Source organism: Cavia porcellus, unplaced genomic scaffold (assembly GCF_034190915.1).
Source record: "Cavia porcellus strain 051 isolate PalLab524CR breed Dunkin Hartley unplaced genomic scaffold, mCavPor4.1 scaffold_10, whole genome shotgun sequence".
Classification (NCBI taxonomy): Eukaryota; Metazoa; Chordata; class Mammalia; order Rodentia; family Caviidae; genus Cavia; species Cavia porcellus.
Genome location: NW_026947493.1, coordinates 1,110,261 through 1,117,152, shown reverse-complemented (window position 1 = coordinate 1,117,152; position 6,892 = coordinate 1,110,261). Strand labels below are relative to the sequence as shown.

Here is a 6,892-nt window from a genome sequence, read left to right as displayed (position 1 = left end):
GCCCCAAGGGTGGAACTCGGAGAAGCTCCTACCCAGAGAAGTGGAGGGCAGAGACTGCCAGTGGGGAGCAGGCTGGCGACGAGTGGGTGGGGAGGCTCGGGAAGGAGGGGCCAAGGCCCCACCCGGTTGCCTGGGTGATGGAGAGGCAGGGAGGCGGCAGAAGCCTGGTGGAGTTTACTCAGCATCCAGATTCCAGTCTTGGGTGGCCGCAGCTTTTGCGGCCGAAGCGGAGTTTCCCGTTTTACACGCCTACTCAGAGCACTGTGCATGGAGAAACGGAATGTCAGCCCTGGAAAAGAGCTTGAGAAACCTCCTTGAAGTCTGGTAGTTTTCAAGCGGGTTTGTAAGAACAGATACTTGTCTGGAAGGAGTACTTACTTACCCAGAACCTCAATATATGCTCACCCCACTACCTTTCCAGCATGTGGCAAAACTCCAGGCTCACCCCATTAACCCTGCTTGTTAATGTGGGAAAACCGAGGCCCCCAGCTTGCCACTGACAGCTCAAGGACCCTCAGCAGAGGGTTCCTGCAGAACCAGGCCGGGAAAGCACCTCCCTGGCACCAGGACAGGACAAGCAGAGAGAAGCAGGGCCCTTGAGGTTGGGGAGTGTGTCGGGGCTCCGCCCATCTTAGAAACCTGAAGTGTCCGGATTCCCTGGGTGAATCCTTTTACAGAGAAAGGGGGGGGGGGCAGATCCGGGGTGCTCCCCGAGGGAGCAATGGCCTCTCCTGCAGAAGATGAATCTGTGCATTAGGCTTTTTGGCTTGCTCAAGCAGTAAATCCTTGATGAGATCAGAGATGCCAGATGGCTGAGGGTGCAGCCCTGGCCTGGGAGCCTCACCCCACTCTGCAGGCCACCGGCCCCTGACCTTGGCAGATTTACTTTTAAGAGCCAAAGGGATCATCCTGTAGTTTGTCAGAGGTCCAGAAGAGTAATAGGATTAAATGGTACTTGGGAGTGTTTTTTATTATTTCTAAATGGCAGGGCCTCCTTGGGGGGAGGGGAGTAAAGACTAAGCTTAACAGTGGGTTTTTAAAGTGTCCTTATTTTTCTTTCTCATTTTTCATGGCTAGTTATAAAGTAACAGAGGCTTATTTTAGAAAGTGTGAAAAGTACAGAAGATGCAACTAGGTGTGGCAGTGCACACCTACAATTCCAAAACTCAGGAGGCTGAGGCGAGAGAATCACTGCTAGTGCACTGCATACACAGGGTCTCACTACTAAGTACAAGCTGACCTCAAACTCATTATGTAGTCCAGGCTGGCCTTGAACTCATGTGGATCCCCCTGTTTAGCCTTGCAAGTGCTGGGATTACGGATGTGTGCCGCCACACCCAGCTCAAATAAAATTTTAAACTCACCTCTAAGATTGAGTATGTACATCTGTAATCCCAGCATTTGGGAGGCTGAGGCAGGAGGATCACCAGGAGTTTGAGGCCAGCCTGGGCTACAAAGTGAGCTCAAATCCAACCTGAACTACATAGCAAAACCCTGTCTCAAAAAACCAAAAATATTAAAAATAAAGAAATAAAATCAGCTCCATGAAGCTAGGCCTGGTGGTAGGACCTGTAATCCCAGCACTTGGGAGTTGGAAGCAGGAGGGTTACAGTAAATTCAAGGCCAGTTTGGGTTACATAGTGAGTTCAAGACAAGCCTAAAATACACAAAAAGCCCTGTCTCAAAAACAAAAATAAAGCAAAATTTTAAAAAAATCACCTGCATAAAGATCTTATTTATGTTTTACTATGTTTTTTCCTAGAGATTTTATAGCTTTTGTTACTATATTTTCGCTATTATATTTTCTGATTATTCATTTTTATATGTTGGTCCTACTAATTCTAACAAGTTTTTTTTTATCATTGTGCAGTAGATCTTTTGAGTCTTCTAGGTGAGATAATCAAATATTATCTGTATATAATGAACACTTTCTCAGCTGTGTTTAGTGGCACAAGCCTATTTAATCTTAGCACTGCACAGGCTGAGGCAGGAAGAGTGCTGTAAGTTCAAGGTCCGCGTGGGCCACATCGTGAGTTCAGGACCAACCTGAACTACATAGTGAGACCCTGTCCCCGCCTACAAATGCTTTCTCTTTCCTTCTAATATTCGTCTGGGGTTGATATGGTGAAGACACGGAATAATGAGTATTGCTCTTGACATTACTGAGAATGCACCCAGTGATACACCACGTTAGTCAAAGGAAACGTGATGGCCGTAAACAGCTCTGAAACCTCGGTGACTCAGCGGAGCCTACGGTGGCCCCAAAGTACACACTTGCACAAAGTACAATCTGAATGCTGCACTTCAAGCAGGTGTCCTTGAAGCCAGAAAGCCACACTCATTCCCTCTCAGGGATGGTAGCACTTGCGGGTCCACAACCTCCAGGTTACTGCACAGCAGGCAGAGCAGGGAGGGAGGGACCACGGCGACAGCTTGTCAACCATCGTGGCTTGGGAGCTGGCTAGTGGGCCTTCGTGGGCATGAAAGGCCAGAATGTATACTTCTTGGCAGGCTGCCACCTCCTAGAACCTCCCCATGGTGCTGTTTAGCAGTCTTTCATGACTTTAAAATCTTTCTGCCTCAGTAGTATAATTTGACTGTCTTGCTAATCTATATGTTAATTTGCTGGAGCCCTTGTTTTATCTGGTCAAATCTGGCAAAATTTGTGTTTCTTTCTCTTTTTCAAATTATCACTTTTTTCTTTTTCCTATCCTTTTTTATGCGTGCATATTGTTTATACAAGTTAATGCGTTTCTCTCTGGCAGGTTCGTGTCCTTTAATCACCTCTGCTGCCCTTCACCCCCCTCGCTCTGGTGCATTTCATTGCTTTCTAGTTCACCATTTGTCTGTCCCTTCATTCGACCTTTTTTATGACTGTTTTGCACTTTTCCCGAAGCGTGTATTTGTTTGTTTTGTATTGGGGATTTAATCCACAGCCTTCACCCCGAGCTACGTTCCCAGCCCCCTTTTTTAGCAAATCAAGACAAGGTTTTACTAAGTTGCTAAGTTGCCCTGGCTGGGCTCAAACTTGCCATCCTCCTGCTTCAGCCTCCTAGCGTGCTGGAATTACAAGTATGCACTACCACATCCAGCTCCAGTTTTTCATTCAAAGCTATACAGGGTTAAATTGATATTTCCAAAGCTGACTTGGTGGCACATACCTGTAATCCCAGCATGCGAGAGGCTGAGGCAGAAATATCACCAGGAATTTGAGGGCAGCTTGGGCTACATAGCCAGATTCTGGCTCAAAAAAAAAAAAAAAAAAAAAAAAAATTCCAAAGTTCATGATCAACTCAGAACATGTAAATGCGATCTTATTTAAAAGAGGATCTTTATAGATGTAATCAATTTAAAATGACGTCACACCAGATTAGTACCCTTATGAGAAAAAGAAATTGGACCCAGAGACAGACTCACAAGCTGTGACAGAGGCAGAGATTAGAGTGTTGTCTGCAACCGAGGAACACCCAGGACTGCTGGCGACACCATCAAGAGGCAGAGAAGGACCCTCTGCGGCAGCCTCCAAGACAGCGTGACCTTGCTGCCAGACTGATTTCAGCTGCCTCCTCCCCTACATTTCTCCTCCCCCCTCTTCCCCTGCCTCACCCCTTTCTTCTCCCCTCCACTTAGTAATTTTGTTTTTTGAGACAGGGTCTGATTACGTAGCCCAGGCTGGCCTTGAACTCACTGTGTAGCCCAGGCTGGCCTCGGCCTTCCAAATGATAGGGTTACATGTGTGCGCCTCCATGCCCGGCTTGATTTCAGTCTAAGTTCCAAAACTATAAGACAATAAATTTCTGTTGTGTTAAACCACACACTTTATGGTAATTGGCAACCCTGCAAACTCAAAGCTGATTTATTCATCGTGGCTCTTCCTTGTTTTATACTGAGCACACAGAAGTCATGTTGTTTTCCAGAAAACCACTCTGACTACATATAAAGCAAAACATCATTGAATTCTTCTTTTTTTTTTTTTTTAAACAGGGTCTCTCGACATTGTCCAGGCTGATCTCCAACTCCTGGATTCAAGAAATCCTGCCAGCTTAGCCTCCAGAGTAGCTGGGACCACAGCAGTGCGCCACCTCACCCCACTGGATTTGAATTTGCCATATTTGCTCTCTTTCCGCCATCTTTCCGTGCCCCCATAATGGTGGGCATGGATGTCCTGGCTGATGCTCTCAAGAGTATCAACAATGCTGAAAAGAGAGGCAAATGCCAGATCCTTAAGAGGCTGTGCTCCAAAGAAGGTATCAGGTTTCTAACTGTGATGAAGCATGGTTATATTGCGAATTTGAAATCATTGATCTCAGGGCTGGAAAAAAAATCGTGAACCTCACAGGCCGGTTAAACAAGCGTGGTGCGATTACTCCCAGGTTTGATGTGCAAATGGAAGACCTGAAAAAACGGCAGAATAATCTGCTCCCATCCAGTCAGTTTGGCTTCATTGTATTGACTACCTCAGCTGGCATCATGGATCACGAAGAAGCACAACAAAAACACACAGAAGGGGAAATCCTGGGATTCTTTTTTTAGGAATGTAAAATATACAAATAAAATGCCTCAGTGGACCAAAAAAATGAATTTGCCATTTTTCTTCAACCTATTAATTGTTTACAACTTTTTTATTATTATTTTGTGTGTACATGGTGCAAGAGATTAAATACAGATTAAATACTTTTCACAATGAGCTGCTATTGCTGGTCCTTTTCTACACATTTTTTATTTTGAGACAGGATCTTGCTAAACCGTAGAGACTGGATTCTCCTGCCTCAGCCTCCCCAAATGTAGGCATTACAGGTGTGAGCCACCATGCCTGCCTATTTTTTGGTTATTTTGTTTATCTGAGACAGGATCTCACCCTGTAGTTGAGGCTTACCCTGAACTCACTTCATTGCCCAGACTGGGCTCAAATTCACAGTGATCCTCCTGCTTCAGCCTCCCAAATGATGGGATTACAAGCATGTACCACCATGCCCAACTAGACCTGTTTTTTAAAACTTCTAGATAGCCTGAGTATGGTAGCACACGACTATAATCCCAGTACTCAAGAGGCTGAGGCAGGAGGATCACTATCCGTTGGAGGCCACCTGAACTACATAGCAAGACTCTATCTTAAAAAAAAAAAAAAAAAAGCTACATTGTTAAATGCATTCAATGTCACAGCTGTTGCAACTGTTTCTAAAATTCTTTGATCACATGAAAAATATTTTTGCTAATACTTGCAGTTTAAACATTTTTCACTTATACAGTTTTAAAGTAGATATTCTATATAAATAATTCAAAATGAAAAATTCATATTTTAATGCATGTGTTTATTCATTTTTTAAAAATTCTGTATATTGCAATTATTCCTTAGTATTTTCCATTTTCATGTTCTTTATTATTTCTTTTGTTTTTTGTTTTTCACTACTTTCGTGAATTTTTCTGGAGTCATTAAATTTTATTTATTAAGACAGGCATGGTGGCACACACCTGTAACCCCAGCGCTCAGGAGGCTGAGGCAGGAAGATCCTTGTGAGTCTGAGGCCAGCCTGGGCTAGAGTGAGCTTGTCTCAAAAAATAAATAAATAAATAAAAAGCCTTTCCAGTTGTTTGTTTAAGAAATTAGTAAGTAAATAAAACCCAGCTATTTCTGTTTCATGAACGGAACGCTCTTCCCTATCCCTAGGACTCATATTTGTTTGGAGGTCTACTGGTCCGCGCTGGTTAGCTCCCCTCAGCTGTGCGTCTGTGGGCCTGCGGGATCTGCAGTCTGTCTGTCACTGCGTGTCACCCCCTTTCTGGGTGGCCTGAGCATGTCTGCAGCGCCGCGTCTGTCTCTGTCTTCTCGGGCTGGCAGCTGCCTGTGCTGCGGAGAGGGAGGCAGCGCGGCTACTGAGCTGGAGTTCGGCTCCTGCAGGCTTGACGGGCAGGGCCTGCTGCTGCGCGGCCCCCAGCAGCTGAGCGCGGAGGCCGGATGCTCCTCATTCCTCCCGATTCTGACAGCGCCTCGGGGCGGGTCTGGTCTCTTCACTCTGCTCGCTCCGCAGCAGCTCGAGCTGCACCCGCCCCCGTTATCGCCCGATTCCGGGCCCTCTCTCGCCTCGCTGGCTCCTCGGGTGGGGAACATCTTGGCCTGGAGCCTTGCTGTCGGTGGTCCCCTCAGCCTCTGCAGTGCTATTTCCTTCTAATCACTCCTGACTGCCTGCAGCCTGACAAAGACCCCTCACACTCGGGGACTGGATCGTAGAGAAAGCCCCTACTTGTTTGTGAATGTATGCACACCTGTACCCCCATCTTTTCCAAGGGTGGGAGTGAGCTTAGCTTGCCATACATTTCAGTATTTTTCCCTTGGTATCACATGAAAGTCTAGTTTGGGCTGGGGTGGGCTTATGCACAAGGGTCCTGAGTTCATTACTGGCTCTGTGAAATTTGATTTTTTTCTTTCAGATCTGTGGCTGTAAATATGTCTCTGTGTGTCCTTTCTGATGCTATAGTCCCTGGCACTTGTATAGCAAGAGCATAGCTATTGCCCGAATCTGGGTTTGTGAACACTACTATTCACTAAACGTAACAAAAACTTCTCAGAGAAATGACTGATTTTAGGAAAGAGGCTCAGACAGTGTAAAATAATCCTGATACACCTTGTCATGTGCAAAACCATCCCCCCAAATAATGACATTTCATAAAATGACCCAGAAGCCAGCTTTAAGGGGATCCCCCTGGCCAACCCTGAGACAGTTTGAGCCTCAAATAAATAATGAAGCCAGAGATTTAGCCCAGCGGCACAAGCACTTGCCTGGCACGTGTAAGGTCGTGAGTTCGATCCCTGGTACAAAAAAAAAAAAAAAAAGTCAATAAAAACATAAGTAAATAAGTAGCTGGGTATGATTGTACATTGTTAATGCGCATG

General features: G+C 45.6%; 1 pseudogene; it reads left to right on the top strand.

Annotated features, from left to right (window-relative positions):
- Nucleotides 1-3,975: 3,975 nt before the first annotated feature.
- On the top strand, nucleotides 3,976-4,533 carry LOC100733010 (small ribosomal subunit protein uS8-like; annotated as a pseudogene).
- The last annotated feature ends 2,359 nt before the right edge of the window (nucleotides 4,534-6,892 follow it).